Raw genomic sequence first — 16,930 nt, 5'->3', positions numbered from 1 at the left:
TTCAGTCATCAATATTTATTGAAATTCTGTTATTTAACTATAATCCTTTATTTCATGGCCAAGGACAATTGGTGGGCCGAATATGCTCATATTCCTATTATTCAAAGTGTGTAAGATAACTCTGGGTGGCTCTCCAGACACGGTGCTTTGGGGGTACCCAGCCTGACAAAAGAATGCGTCTTGTAGATTCAAACCCATTACATAATTGTGAATGTCATGGTGAGGGTCACGCTGGCCTAATCTTCTCTGTTCAAAAACTTATCCTTGAGGGCAGCACCAAGAACATGATCTAAAATCCTGCATTGAGGATGTTCAATAGCAGGGTAGAAATACTGCCGCCAAATAGAGATGTCAGGAATGATTCCACTCAAAAACAAATTTGTCATACCGATGACGTGTTTCAAGGAAGTGAACCATCTACCTGAGTGGAGGAAAAAAAAAGTCTTCTTCCTTGAGACTCAGGAAGATCAGTTGGCTGAGTCACACAGACATCTGTCAAAGTGCTGGTCCTTAAGTGGAGTCACATTTTAATCTTCACATTGGAATTTCCAAGGTTGAGAAGGAAATTGTTTCTGCTCCTTTCAGACTCTCAGCATGGCAAGCACCCACTCCCATATCTCTTACTCTTTAAGCTTCTATCAGACAACAGGGAGAGGTCCTGCTCTTAGTGGAAGTCATGGGTCTGAAATTTGAATTGATGGGTCTGGCTATGTAGACGTGGTCACAATTCCAGCCTCCGAAAGGTTAGACATGAGAACAAAGTAAACCTATGAGGTTAGATCCCTCTAGGACCATTCTGGACCTGCCATCAACGTTTATTGAACTGGACCCGAAAAATGATAAAAGTAACACTGGCAGCAATGGCAATCACTTTCCCTGTTTGTTCTTGTGCCAGGCTGTGGAAGAGTGCCTTTATCTGAGTCACCCCAGCCCTTTCTTCCAACACAATATCCAGGTAACAGGATCTGAAGGGTTTAAAGCAGAGACTGAAGACAGGCTGTGGGGCTCAACTCAAGCTTAGAAGAAGGGGGATAATACTAGTAGCTAGAGTTTCAAGGATTAATTGAGTTGATACATGGAAAGCACTTACAGTGTCTGGCACATTTTAAGCCCCACACAAGCATTGGTGCTTATTCTATATAATAAAGAGCTAATATGCTAATGGTTGTGACGCCCTCACACTGTAACACCAATCAGCAGGAGGCTGCGTGTGCAGCAGGCGCGGGTGGGTGGGTGCGGCTGCATGTGCGGCTAGGCACATGTGGGTGGATGGGGACTTGACTCTGGAGGACTTGACTGGAGGCGGGGGTGGGTTTCTGGGTCCTGCCTCCCACGGCGGTGGCAGCAGTGGCCGTGGGACTCTTTCTGGGTCCCGCCTCCCAGGGCGGTGTCAGGGGCGGCAGCTGCGGGACTCTTTCTGGGAGGGAGGGCAGGGCTGCGTGTGCTGGGTCACTAGTTATTATATGAATAGATGTGGACATTAAGGGTTAACCTAGGTTCATTTACAAAGCATTTTTCTTTGTACCAGACTCCTCTCCTTTTTTTGTCCAGGTCTTGAGAATGGGGTGTACAAAAGAAAGCACCAAACCCAGTAGAAATAGCAATGAACAGCGGAACTTCCTGTTCCGTGGCTGGTGGAGCTTTAATTAATTCCCCAGGGAGAGAGCAGGCAGGGGCTGTTCCTTGAGGCCCTGTCTCTCTACCCACAGCTGTGTGGGCTTTGTCTGCCTCAGGCAAATCTTAATTTTGAGGATCCAACCAGAGAAGAAGGTTTCTGGGTGAATGATTTGAGTTGGTATTCAGTGGTCTTGAAGGGGAAGGACATTTCTTTTGGTTACTAACTTTTGGTTACTGACCTGGTTCTGAGTTGGTCTTTCCCAGGTCCCCACGGTTCCATGGCCTGCCCAGTGGGAGTTGAGCTGCCCACTTAAGCTCAGACCCTTTCTCTGACTCACAGAACCCACATGCTCTTGCCTAATTCACTGATTTTACCCAAGTCTCTTCAGTAACATTATGATGTCCAACTAGACGACCATTGATAAGCTCTCTTGTTGCTCTAAATTGCTGTAGTTCTAAGACCAATCAATATTAGGATTAACTTTGCTTTCTGCTGGCACTCTGCCAAGCTCAGCGAGGAAACCTGTTCAGGGTTCTTGCCTTACTGGTCAACTATAGGTGAGGCCTGGGGCTGGTGGGACATCTGTGGGAAGCATAGTGTTCAAGAGTCCAGAGCAGAGGGTTCTGTCCTGAGTGGATGCTGTTAACAGCCACTGACCACCTGTAGCCTTCACTTTCAAAAGTGCAGAGAAAGTGCTGCAAACAGAACAGGGAGATCATGTGGAAAGGATCCAGTTTGACTGATTTATGAATAACTTGGGAAGTGATGGGCAATAATGCCATTTCATGTTTTAAGCATGAATTAATTTATACTTGTGACTATTATGGAGAATTTGGCGGGCAAAAAGTCATAGCCTTTTTTTTTTTAAATACATTTTATTGATTTTTTACAGAGAGGAAGGGAGAGGGATACAGAGTTAGAAACATTGATGAGAGAGAAACATCAATCAGCTGCCTCCTGCACGCCCCCCCAGTGGGGATGTGCCCGCAACCAAGGTACATGCCCTTGACCGGAATCGAACCCGGGACTCCTCAGTCCGCAGGCCGACGCTCTATCCACTGAGCCAAACCGGTTCGGCGGTCATAGCCTTTTACAGGTGGATATGAACTCAAACATACTAAAAATAGCATAGTCTTATTAAAGAATCCCAGTACTTTGGATTGATTTTGTGCAAGGGACTGGAATAGATGAAGTAGTCCTGAATGTTTGTGTGACAGTGACAGTAATCCAGAGGCTGGTGTGGATGTGGTCATGGACGCCAGGCAATGTCATAAAGGAAGACTCTGGAAGGAACTTCATCCAGATCTTGTCTCTGCCCCCTTGAAATGCATCACTATCAAGACGTAAGGGTAACTAGGGGTCTATTGCATTATTGTATATTACTTTCAAACTCTAGGCCAAAATCCTTCTCAATAAATTTGATAGGACAAAATTTTGTTGTTATTTATGTATGGCTCTTTCTTTTTAAAACCAGCAGATCCTAGAACTGGGAGCTTTGGTTTGCTGAAACCTGGGCAATGAGTTATGTGAGTTTTTAGGCAGCGGCTGAAAGAAAGGGGTGAGATGGGATGACCTAGGGCAGTGGTCGGCAAACTGTGGCTCGACAAACTGCAGCTTCCGAGCCACAAGCGGCTCTTTGGCCCCTTGAGTGTGGCACTTCCACAAAATACTGACTTCTGCGCATGGGCCACGAAGGTTCAATCGCACTGTATGTACGCGCCCGCACGTGGTATTTTGTGGAAGAGCCACACTCAAGGGGCCAAAGAGCCGCATGTGGCTTACGAGCCGCAGTTTGCCGACCACGGACCTAGGGCAGCCCGTTCGAAATGGCCCGTTCGAAATGAATAAAACTAAAAAAAAAAAAAAAAAAAAGACCGTACCCTTTTATGTAATGATGTTTACTTTGAATTTATATTAGTTCACACAAACACTCCATCCATGCTTTTGTTCCGGCCCTCCGGTCCAGTTTAAGAACCCATTGTGGCCCTCGAGTCAAAAAGTTTGCCCACCCCTGATAGGGGAAGGTCTCGGAGTTGAGACCAAAATCCTGGGGATGAGAGCTGTGAGGGAAGAAAGAAGACTCATTGACTGCAGGCTGGGGAGAAATCAAATATTAAATGAAGGTTCAAAGAATTTGGTGTGGTGTGCATGATTCAAAATCCTCCTCTAACTTCCCCATGAAATCTTCAATAAACTTGAAATCACACTGTTGTTGAGATGTGAGTAGATTCTTTCTGGAGAGCGGAAAGCTTGACTGAGCCCTGCATTAAGGCAAGCAGAGAAGGACGACATAGGGAATGGAGGTGGGTTATTGTGGACCACAGTTACTACTCAAGCCAGAGTCTTGTTTAATGAATACACACACACACACACACACACACACACACACACAGCTGCATAGACCCTCACAGCATGGTGTGTGTGTGTGTGTGCGTATGCTTGCACTGTACTAACCTTATTCACATAATGCAGGCAAACAACTGTGTAGGTCCCTACAGCCATGCATTTTGTATGCTCACTTTATTTCCTGGCTTTGTCCCTGTTTTTACCTTTCTCCCCGTTTTCTTGCTTATATTTTAAAAAATCTGGACACTCACTATGCATTTTACAACCTGTCCCTAATCTTTCTGCATGGAGCCTGTGTGACTAAGTGCACACCATCCAGTCTCAACCATGATCTACAGGAGCAACAACCAATGTCATGGTGGCCAGGCAATTCCCTGGTCAACATTGCTACCCAGACTGCTAAAATCACTTTCCTTCCAGCTTCCTTGTAATTGGAAAAGGAGTGTGATTACAAACACACATCAGCTGACTGTGATAACTACTGCCTGCTGTTGTCCTGGCAGCTGGATGCTCCATGCCCGGGTTTGGCTTTACATCATCCTGCTGGGAGGGGTGTTCCCTGCTGGTGATGCTGTCTGTGGTCTTAAGCATCCTGAAGCCGGGCCTCCTTAACTTCCTGTGAGTGTAACTCGGGCACCTTGATTAGATAAAAGCTATTTTTGCTCTGGCTCAGCTAAGCTAGATTCCATCTCAGATTACATTAAAGGAACTGCCTTCTTTCTTTTTTCCTTTTGTTGCTAAGGAATAGCTTTTCTTCTCAGGTTGATTTTTTCCCCCTGGAAGAAGCCCCAACATACACAACACTTGGTAGTAATTTAAAGTGAGCCAAAGAGCTGCAGTTCCTATCAGAAGCATAAAGCAACTCACTAAGAGTCATTAGGGGTCAGCAGGGTCTGTCTTTTCACTAAACACCCAAGTGCTATTTTAGAACAAAGGAGACTTCCTCTCTTTGGCAACCCTGATCTACTGCTCTGTTTTTCCAATTATGGGCTCAGCTCCCCCACCCCCACCCATGAGCCAGCTAATCAGACTTTTATTAGTCTTGCTGTTAGGCTCCTAGCTGAATGCAGGCATCCAGGGAGAGAGGAGGGCCGTGCTTCCCCTGGAAGCCTGGCCCCGCTCTGATCTGAGTCAAGGATTGGGTTCACCTGATGGGGAACAAAATGCGTTAAGTGTGTGCGTGTGTGTGTGTGTGTGTGTGTGTGTGTGTGTGTGTGTGTGTGGTGTTTGTGTATAGTATGTATGTGGTGTTTGTATGTAGTGTGTGTGTGTGTGGTGTTTGTATGTAGTGTGTGTGTGTGTGTGTGTGTGTGTGTGTGTGTGTGTGATTCTCAGTGCAGATGAGCAGATCAGCAGTGGAGAGCTGGGCTGCAGGGCCAGCTGGGAGCAGCTAACACAGGGTGGGAAGGCTGAGCTCATGCAGGCTCCCTGTGGTTGTTCCTGCCATCCTTCTCCCCACAATGCTGGGTTCCACACCTAGGGCCATCGTCAGCTGGTGTGGCCCTGGGGATCACAGCAGGCTTAGTTTTGGTACAAAATGAATTCATAAAATTCTATTGTTGCTGAAAGAGCTCATTTGGAAGCTGGGCTTGGGGAAGCTAGTGTGTTGGTAGAAACACACCTTTTTCTGTATTTATTTTTGGGTGGCAGACATTGCCTGGTACATACTGAATGCTCAGGCATTGAGGATAGCTTTCCTGATCTTCCAAATGAGGCTGGCTCCAGACTGTCCTGCCTGTTTTCTGAGCAAACTTGGCCTGCTGAGATCACAGCACTGCCCCCCCTCCAAACCCCCCCACCTTCCCGGCTGGGCTGGGTGTGCTGTGAGGAGCCGAGGCCGGCCTTGTCATCCCCACATCCCTGGCACACAACAGCAATCGCTCAGACTATGCTAGATGTTTGGTGAAGAGGGGGAGACAACTAGGATATTCAATTTGCTGACTCAAGATGTCAACAGTGTGTTTGTCTAATTAAGTGATTTAGACAGATTCACTCCAATGTGTACATACTTTCTAATAGTTTATTCCATTCTGATCCTAGTTCTTTCTCACTGCTTCCAAGACTTTCTTCTCCCTCTTGACCCAGAACCTTGGGAGCCCTGAGAGCCCGAACCCCACTCTAGTTCCCAGGGCTCTGCGCTCTCATAGGCGCATCCAGCTTCGGTTGGGTTGTCAGAGCCATCAGGACCGTGGTGGTGGGGGCAAGGGGAAGGCTGGGAAATATGCCCAGGCGTTTTGAACCAGAACTCTGAATGAGTTCTCCTGCAGTGCCAGCTGTGAACTGTGCTCAGCGTGTTGCAGATCAGGTTATCAGTTAGACATCTAGACATGCATGCTTTCCAAATTTTCTTTGAGAAACGGTGCTGATTACCAAAGAATTGAAACATAAGTGGCGATGCCTAGAGAGTGTGGAACATAATGATAATTCCAATTATTTTTTAAAAGCCCAGCTAGCTAAGCCTGAGTTTTACAAAAAAAAAAATTAAAAGCTTTTCTTTACAGGATCCTGAACACCATAGTGGCACATTATACTGACTAACCTCAGCTGACGCAGGAAAGAACAAAAAAAGAGAAGTGGTAATGGGTGAATCATCGCTCTCAGCAGCGGCAATTACGCAGGGTTCACAGAGTCTGCGAGAACGAGAACGGCTCTGCTGTGGGGGAGCGGAAGGGACTCAAACAAAGAGCAGGTGCTTCAGTGCCCAGGGCTGTGTCTGCGTGGCCAAGGGGCCTGCCTAGGACGGTCACCGCCAAAGCTCGGCTGTCGGAAAGCAGGTTCTTTGAAATTTCTTTTTAAAAAGTGAGTTCAGTTATAGAGCAGTTCCTACTTTATTACCAGTGTCCTGGGTGAAGTCAGGCTCTAAGATTTTGAAATCCTGATGAGTAGAAACTAGGAAAATGGTTTAAAAGATGCTGGCCATTTTGGTGAGAGCATTGATTTTCTTTAGACAGAGACATAGTTGTTTTCTGAAAGCCTCTGAATCGGCCCCTTGAATTAAACCTGTGCCAAAGCAGTTGGCCACTGTCTGGAGGGAGAAGTGGGAGGCAGTCTCATGCAGATGCCTTACCTCGAGACGCAATGATCTGCTTGGTAATGTTTTTCATGGGGGATGGTGGAGGCAGATCTGGGCCTCTGTGGGTGTGTGGCTTTTTGGTGGGGACACAGGGAGTGTGACACATTGTTCTCTTTGAATGGTCATAGCAGACTAAACACTCAGCAGGAAGGGACCCCCAATGAGGCTGTTCTGACACCTCTGGTTGCAGTTGTATGCCAAGTATTTATGTTGTATTCCTCTTCTGTTCATCTCAAAACCTTCAGTTCAGTCTTGTTCAAGATTTCAATTGGGTTTCAGTGATCGCTGTGGGGAGTCACGGAAAGGGTCTGTGTCCTAGTCATAGGACCATGAGTGAAGAAGAGAGCAGCTGGGGTGACTTGAAGCAGACGTCTGGTGTTCCAGGGCCAGAAAGTTGACTTTATGGGGCTGGGCAGCTGGTCCTGGGGGTAAGCCACACCGAGACTGATTTGCAGAGTCTATGAAAATTATTGATGGTGATGGAGGATGTCTCAGAAATACTTGGGAAGGGAGACGGGACCTCATGCAGTCAGATGGTGAGGACGTTCAGAGCCAGTGGAGTCTGTAGCATTCACAGCTACGTGACTTCACAGGATTTCTCAACTGGCCATGACTATCCTGAGGTTTCTGATGGCTAGACTTGGTGATCTAAGACTATCAGGGCAACTCCATTCCTTTCTCAGTTTTTGAATTTGCTCTGAGTTTGATAGCCTCAGGATTTGGTCTGGTCTGTTTTGGTGGGTTGCAGCATGTCTCCTAGATCCTATTGATAAATAGATGGCTGATAGAATAGAGTCTGACTACTGCACAGCATGGCAATTATTAACGTGGTTATATACAGTTCTATGCTTCTTAGACCTAAGAACCTCCACACAGGCCTAGCATAATGATATGACTGTGGACTGTTTGTGCTGGGTGTGTCACCAAAGCTATTATAATATTATTATTCTCCGTAGAATATACTTCAGTTTCTTTTGTTCCCCTTATTTTTCTAACTCCTGCTTTTTCCAATTTAGAAAGGCTGTCCAGTCAGGGTAACTTGGTCTGTGAATCTTTCTGGACAGCAGAGTTCCTAATTCAGAGACTCATTTCCAGCTATGGCCTCTGCCAGAATCACCACCACAGAGCAAGAGAGGATGGTCATTACAGATGCTGCATAACACCTAATGTAAAATACCAATGGTAAAGATAGTTCATCTATATTTAATTCTGCTTTATGCTGGGTATTGTGGTAAGTGATTTAAAAAGCATGATTTCACTTAGTTCTTACCAAGCCCCTATTTGGTTTAGGACAATGTTATCTTTGAAAAAAAGTGAGGCTAATGCAATTTGGGTACTTTGCCCAAGGTCACACAGATGATGATTGGCAGAGCTGTGAATCAGGCCTGTGGCTGCTGAATGCTGGACTGGCAGATGCTGGGAGGGCTGTGTCTCTCTACAAGCCTTGGCTCTGCATCTGGAATATTCGCAGAGGGTGTTAAAGATCTTACACCAGCCTCAGAGAGTCAGGTGATGGCAGCAGCACATTAGCAAGGCTCCGAAGGAAGAGAAACAGAACTTGTAAAATTCAGGACTGAGTCAGTCACTGTATTTGTGTCATATTAAGATAAAATTATAGTCTGATCCACACCTGGAGGGCACAGGATGTGACAAAGTTGGAAGCAGGACACCAGTTTACAAGAGTCACTATTTTTGGCTGGTTCCCTCCTATCAGTCATTCTCTTACCATCTTCTAGTGCAACAATCCAGAGCCTCTTCCTCCTTTTCCACTCTACTCTGGTCTCTGCCTCATTCCCAAGTGCAAGTTACCTCCTTGAACTCTATCTCATAAACAAGGCGCACCCCCAAGGGAGCTGGTGAAGAGATGGGATTCAGAGTTCAAGACCATTGTCTAGTTCCTTAGAGTAAGGCAGAGTGAGGAACCTTTTAGGCTAACCACACCATCTGCCCCTATAAGAAAGCCACCTTTCATACTGCCAAGTTCAGGGACTGAGGCTGAAATAATCTCATGTTATTATTATTTTTTCATTTTATCCAAAGGGAGTGGAAGATGAATATGTTTGTACCATACGGGAAGATGAAAATGACTCTGGAACAGGTTGTTTGTTTAAAAATATTACTGTTTAGTCTTGGCCAGGTAGCTCAGTTGATTGGAGTGTCATTCTGATGTACCAAGGTTGCGGGTTCGATCCCACAGTCATAGCACACACAACAGCGAACCAATGAATGCATAAATAAGTGGAAAGTAAATCTCTCTCTCTCTCTCTCTCTCTCTCTCTCTCTCTCTCTCTCTCTCTCAAATCAATTGAAAAATTCCCTTTGTTAAAAAAAATATTAATGTTTAGCACCTGACTATTCACTGCAGGAGTCCCAGGGAAGAAACTCACAGAGAAGTGATACATGAGTGTAAGTAATGACTGCATCAGCATGCTGGCATCCTGTTGGTTTATGTAACACTAGATTTTTTTTTAGGATTCTCAGGGACTAGAAGAATAAAGTATGAAAAAACAGATTGAATGAAAATTACTGATATTGTACACACACACACACACACACACACCCCTCTCAGTTTAATTCTTGGAAAGCATACTGGGGATGAATGATATCTGTAACTTTAACTGCAGTGTTTGGTATTCACAGGCTGATTAAATTTTACCTGCCATCATGAGTCCTGCTGGGTCCTTTAATGGCCTCAGTAGCTACCTAGTCTTTCAAAAGCCACAGTTCACTGGAGGGTTGAAAATTTGATATCTTCAGGTGCCAGGGTCCTACAGGCCAGATGGGAGGTCATTAAAAAACAAACAAACTATGGTTTCATGGATGTCTAGTTTGGTTTATTTTTTACCTCACAGGGCAGAGGTGGCATCTGCTATATGAGGGCTATATGGGGTGTGCTCATTGTCTAGCTTTTGGCTCCCCACTTTCCCATCCCCTCCTAGACTGTGGGCTCTTCAAGGGCAGGACTGAGTTTTACCTTTGCATCTCAAACACTTTAGAACTTTGCCTGGAACAGGAGCCTCTCAGTAAACATTTGTTAAACAAATATTGGAAAATAATGAATGAACTTTCTATCAGTCTAAAGACACCAAAAGCACATAGCAGGTATGTGTTGCATTTCCAGAATGAGCCTTAGGCTCTGTCCACTTAAAGTAGATGTGACCTTCCTAAGAGACAGAAACAACTGAATTTATTTCAACTGAATTGGGAGTAGGGAAAGGAGACTTAATCCATGCAGTGTCAGCCACTAATTAAGAGATGGCTTTACACATATGCTTAGGGCCCTTTAGAAGAAAATTTCAGTGTAGATTCAAATTGCTTTTAGCATTATCTTAAGAGGCACTTGAATCAACCTCCCTAAGCTTGAGTTGTCACTTTAGCCTTTGTCAGCATCCACTGGAATGTCTTTTTTTTCTTTAAAGAATAGTTTATTGATCTTTAGAGAGAGAGGAAAGGAAAAGAGAGAAACATCAATGTGAGAGCACAACATGGGTCAGCCTTCTGCAACCCTCACCCCCCGCTCCCCGCACTGGGGATCGAGCCTGCAATCCAGGCATGTGCCCTGACCAGGAATCAAACCAGCAACCCCTTGGTGCACAGGATGATGCCCAACCAACTGAACCACAGCGGCCAGGGCTGGAATATCTTTTTATTATACATTCATTTTATAGACTTCAGGTGAAAAACTATCTGAAATTGGTCTAAATCTTGTTTAGAGATCAAATCTCTAACCTCCTATTGGATCTCTAATCTGGTTCCTAATATCTCAGTGTTTTCTAAAAATTGAGATATAATTGACATATAACATTGTGTAAGTTTAAGGTGTACAACATATTGATATGATTCATTTGTATGATGCACTATGATTACCGCTGTAGCATCTGTTAACACCTTTATCATGTAACATAATTATCACATTTTTGTGTGTGAAAACATTTAAGATCCAGTCTCTTAGCAACTTTGATGTTTACAATACAATATTGTTGACTATAATCGTTATGCTGTTCATTAGATCTCCGGGACTTATTCCTCTTCTAGTTGCAAGTTTATAACCTTTACCAACATCATTCCAATTCCACCATCCCCAGCTTTTGGTAACCACCATTTTAATCTCTGTTTCTATGAGTCCAGCTGTTTTTATATTGCCCATATTAGGTGATATCTTGCAGCATTTGTCTTTCTCAGTCTGGCTATCTCACTTAGCATAATGCCCTCAAGGTTCATTCATGTGTCACATATAATAAGATTTCCTTCTTCTTTTGTGGTGGAATATTTCATTATAGATTGATCGATTGATCAATAGATAGATAGATACCACATCTTCTTTATGCATGAAACCTCAGTCTTGCCTTGATTGTGGAGCCAGTCCTAATGTGCTCACCAAGACCTTATCGTTCCTCTCATCCTGAGTGCACAGACACGACTCTGTCCCTCTCTCCAATGTTCGGAGTCCTGCCTCGAAGAAGATGGACTCTCTTGGTTCCCAGAGCTTGCTGCCCACTTGGTTTCTAGAAGTGGCACCACCCAGAGTTTCCAGCCACGGGGAGAATGGATACTTGCTTGCATGATATCCACATTGACACATTGCCTTGAATATTGTAATTGGGTTTGGAGGTCACTTATCAGGTGTTAGACTCAACGTTGAATCAGGCTCATACACAAACCCATGCAATTGTATCTCACAGTCTTTGCCACCCAGTAGGCCTTGTAAACGTGTCTGCACCTGTGGCGATACCAGCTCTCTGTTTGAATTGAAAGAAACCAATGATTATATAAGGTATTTTGATTATGTACCTATTTTAATGAGCTCTACCCCTCATAATTTTTCTTGTCACCATGGAGAACTTAAATTTTTTTTTCCATTTAACCATTTTGTTAGTAGTTGCAGAGAGGGACAAAGGAATCTGCTGTTCTGTTCTCAAACTGCCTGGAAAATGAATTGAAGCCAAGTTGGCTGGTCTTTTCTTAGTAAAGTTTAATTCTTAGGCTTTTGTCATGGTCACAAATGAATGATCCATCTGAAACAAAGAAGGGTTGGAAGTTCAGAGGAGGGAGGGAAATGTGGGGTGGAGGTCAAGCAAGTTGCCAATACTGGACTTAATTTCCCCGGCAGGAGAGCTACGGTTGTGGGTGATATGGGCAGAATGAGTTTTAAAAGAAAGCAAACAAGTGAAGACACAATTTGGGAGATTGAATTTGGTTTTATTTGTTTTGTGTGCAAAATGAGATTGTGTGGAAAACAGAAACATTACCCATGAAGAATGCCAGGGTAATTTATGTTGCTTCCTCCCATCAATTACATTCTGTGAGCTCCGAGTGGAATTGCCTTCCCTTGAGTTACAGTAGTCTTTGCATTGCCTGTCTCCATAGAAATGACTCCCTAGAGTAATTTCATAACCTGCACTGACGAAAAAATAATTCATACTGTGCTGCCTTTTGTGGGGCTTTAAAAAAACAAAGCATGTACCATTTCACAGTTATTCTTTAAAATTTGACCAAGGAAAGGAAAAATACATTTCTCCTTCCCACTAAATTACAAAACCAATAGACTTAAGGGGAAAAGGAAAAATAAGGCTTCCAAGCCTTGCAGAAAAAAACACACAAAAACTTGAATCATGCAGACCATTGTTTTCTCATACGAAAAGTGACAGGATTGAACTCAATCATTCTCAAGTTAAATTTCCAGCTTCCAAAGTCTCAGAAGCTCTGATTCTGGGTTTTATTTTCCCCCTCACCCTGCTGAATAAAAAAAAGTTTCTCTGGAGGCTTTAAAAAATTGAAGTATAATTGACATATTATATTAGTTTTAGGTATATGACTTAGTGATTTGACATTTGTGTACATTGTGAAATGATCACCTCAGTAAGTCTAGTTACCATCTGTCACCATACAAAGTTAATACACTATTATTGATTACATTCTCCATGCTGTACATTACATCCCCATGACATTTATTTTATATTTGGAAGTTTGTACATCTTGGACTCCTTTACCCATTGCCCTCTGACTGCTACCAATCTGTTCTCTGTTTCTGTGAATCTGGTGGGTTGTTTTTTTTTTTTAGTAGTTTTTTTTTTTTAATTTCACATGTAAGTGAAATCCTGCAGTATTTGTCTTTCTTTGACTTATTTCACTCAGCACAATACTGAAAGCTTTTCTTTAGATGATAATTCATTTACTGCAGATGGCTTCTCTCGGATTCTGGCTGACCACCTCGTCTGTGTGTTCTGGCGGAGGGTTGGAGATGAACATTGGAAGGAAGATTGCCATTTAAGGAGGCCTTGTGCTTAGCAGATGATTCCCTTGACAGCAGGTGGGAGGCAAGAAGGTAAATAGAAGAGCTCACACTTCTGTGCAGCTGAGGGCTAGGGCCAGGGCACCAGCATCAGTGAAATAACATAATGGGAAAGCACTCCCAAAAAGGATGGGTGATGACAGGAACCAGGGGGATCCCATGAGCGAGGCTGAGGTGCAACAGTCTGGCAATGACATTGATAAGGGAGGCAGTGTGCTCATTTGCCTTGTCACTCCACTTCTATGTGACCCAACCAGCAGGAGATCTGCCCAGTGGGTGGTCAGGAGGTTAGTACTAAAAGTAGCTGACGGTTGAGAGGCTGGTGGAGTGGATCCATTCTCTTGGCCCAGCTGATTTCCACCCAAGAGAAGAACATTCCCTGTGATGTCTTGGGATTGGGCCCAAGCTGCCTGGTTTATTGAGTGATGAGCCGGTGGTATTTGCCACTCTTTGTCCCTCAGACTTCTGTTTCCACACAAGCCTCACACATCCCCTCCTCTCTCAGGGTATTTAAAATCTTTGGAGGCCACAAGCTCTCTAACTTTTGGATTTTTTCAAACCTATTATAATAATTCATAATTTGCTTATGAAATTGGCTGCACATTTAATTTACATCTGGCCATGCTTTCTCAGTAATCAGCTGGCTGACTTGGGAATTGTTGTGCAGTGAGAAAATCTAATGTAACATGCAAATTATTTTCAGTGATCATAAAATTTTATGGATTATAAATTTAACAATGAAGGAAGTTAATATAGTGTTGTTTCACTGAGTATTTACCAAATTGTTTTAAAAAAAATGTTCTAGGACCAACTATTCTTTAGCACATGGAGCTTGCCAATGCCCTTCAACCAAAGCTCACCGGAACACACCTGCATTTGAACAAGTTAGGTTTAGTACTTCTTGCAGTGAGGGGAACGTTGGGGCATCTCAATAGAGGGGAATAGAAAATATCTCTTTGAGGATTGGGCTGCTGTTAGGTGATTTGGGGGAGAGCTCAGGGAAGTAGGGCTTTGCTCTGGTTTGAATGTTATCAGGAAGTGGGGTAATTCTGCCAATTGAAGGTGTTACTACACACCCTTCTCTCACTTTTACTTGCCTATGAGCCAAACCATCGTATGGTCTCATTTTGTCTCTCTGGGAAGGCCTGAGCTGATGGTGACAGTAGTGAATCTTGGTGGTTTAAAATCTGACAAGATCGCTCAGAACCCTTTGACAAGGGGAATCTCCCAGTGCCTCTGGGGATCAAAACGGGGAGCAAAATGGCACATTCCTTTCTACCTAATTCACTAGAACCGATGCGGTAAAGCTATGGTTGCATATTATCTACAATAAGATCACCCATTTAAAAGTCATTTCTGTAAGTCTCTTACCAGTTCTTTTTATTTTCCTTGTCAGTCAAGAATGTAAATCGTAATTGCTCTTTGCTCTCTCCTGCTGCAATCCAGTCCGTAGCCGCTGATCCAGATACTCCTCTGATTTAAGGAGTATCTTGTTGATATTGCTTTCCTCCCTCTTCCCTTCCTTCCTTGTTTCCTTCCTTTCTCTATTCATCACTCACATTTCCCTGTCTAGAGGTATTTATTAAGCACTATCATTGGGGGTATAAAGATGAATGAGAACCAGTCCTTGCCCTTGAAATGATCAATGCCTAGTAAGGGAGGTAGAAATAAAAACAAACCTTCATAATAAAGTATGGTAGCAATCATCTCAGGTAGAAACTATAGTTTAACTTTAACCCTGCTGTTTGGCTTCTGTACTTATTTGCTTTAACAATAGAAAAGTTACTTTGATTTTCTGAATTGTATAAATCATCCCATTCGATTGAATGCCTTATTGATTGTAATGTGAATATCCCATTGATTGTGATCTTACTGGTTTTAGAAAGCAAATTCCTCTGTACCTGGGAACCAGGACTGCACAATTATCCCAAGACCCGAGGGTTCCAGATAATGTGTCCCTGTCAACTCAGTGGTCCCAAGACCCAAAACTATAATTAATCTTTGTAGATAACTAATCGGCTCAAGACCCAAAACTATAATTAATCTTTGTAGATAACTAATCGGCTCAATCTCGCTTCTGTAACTGCTTTGTGCTAAGCAGGGTCCTCATTGCAAACCCTGGGATGTAATCAATATCTTTGTGATTTTTGCCTATATAAATCTGGTGTTGCGGCCATCTTATGACTATGAGATTTGGGAGAGCGAAATGCCCCCTCATAGTCCGGGATTTGCAATAAATGTGACTCTTTAATTTGACTTCTTGAGGCGTCCTTCTGTGATTCGCGGGGTACATTACAACAATAAAGCATTGTAGGAAATCGAGGCAGGAATTTCAAGGAAGGTCATGTTCTGCAGACTTTTGAAAGATGAGTTGGAGTTTCCTAGGCACACACAGGGCTGGATGTGGGGAGAGAGGACAACATGACGATGGCTGATTCCCAAACAACTTCTGCCCTAGCCTGTGCTGTGGGACTCTCCTACAGTATCCAAGAGCTGCCCAATCAAAAGCATGGTTGTTCTCTTTTCTGTATTTTCAGACCCACCCCATCTCCCTTTTACTGCTTTACCAACACTTGAGTTGATGTCTTGCCCTCTGAAATGTCTTTCTGATGCGTGGCAGCCTCCATCCGTGGGCGTGCTGACCTTGGCCTTGTCTGGCTTTCTATCTTTCACTCAGGGCCGTGAGCGATTCTCTGATGATTTCTTATGACCCAAAAAGAGCTGCAGCAGGCGCCAGCTCACTGTCTGAGCTTTAAGTGAAATATCAAGCAATGATTCACCATTACTCAGAAATTTGTCAGTTCATAAATTTAAAGCAACTCAATTTCCTTTGCTTTTGAACAAACAGAACTGTATGGTGCATATATATTAGAACCATGGAGTGGGATGTTAAGCTTCTCCTTGTGCAGGTTTGTTTCCCATTAGTTGGGTGAGGGAATGCATATGCTTTTGTGTACCTATGTAAACTAGACATGCTGACGTCCTTGGGGAGAAGTAGGAGTGTGAACATGTGGCTTCTCTGCCAGTAATGTGAGAGGGGGATGAAGATAGCAGATGAAAGTTGCGTTTTAGCCAACAGAAATAGGAAACTGCTGCTGGGTCATCTGCCTGCTACCCAGCACTGGCCATTAGCTGTCATTAGCCCTTATCCAGGAAACAACTTACATCCGTCAAAATCCTTATAAAGTTGGATTTTTGCCCACAGACTCATCATCCTACTTTTCTTGTTGGTTAAAGAGAAAAGGGCCTCTAAACTTCTCTTTGTGGATAGAAAGTGCCATCCTCTGGCCTAGGGGAAGAGGATCGGGTCACTCCTGGCTACAATATGGCCATGGACTCATATCACAGGATAGACGAAACTTTAAGAGGGTATCCTGTCCTATCTCTTGCCCAGCAGACTCCATTGTCCCCCAAAGCTGGGGAGTTGCAAGTGTCCATTGGAATTGAACAACTTCACAGAGAAATCCTTCCCAGGAACCCCCATAACTTTCAAGTTTAGAATTTCTTTGTGTGTTTCCTTTGGATATTCCCAGTCTTGATGATGGCTCTAAGAGGTATATATAACTGGGTGTCCTGATATCTGGCTTCAGGATGAGTCTTC

Source organism: Myotis lucifugus, unplaced genomic scaffold (assembly GCF_000147115.1).
Source record: "Myotis lucifugus unplaced genomic scaffold, Myoluc2.0 scaffold_26, whole genome shotgun sequence".
NCBI lineage: Eukaryota > Metazoa > Chordata > Mammalia > Chiroptera > Vespertilionidae > Myotis > Myotis lucifugus.
The sequence above is the reverse complement of the archived record's forward strand: the minus strand, read 5'-3'. Positions refer to the sequence as shown.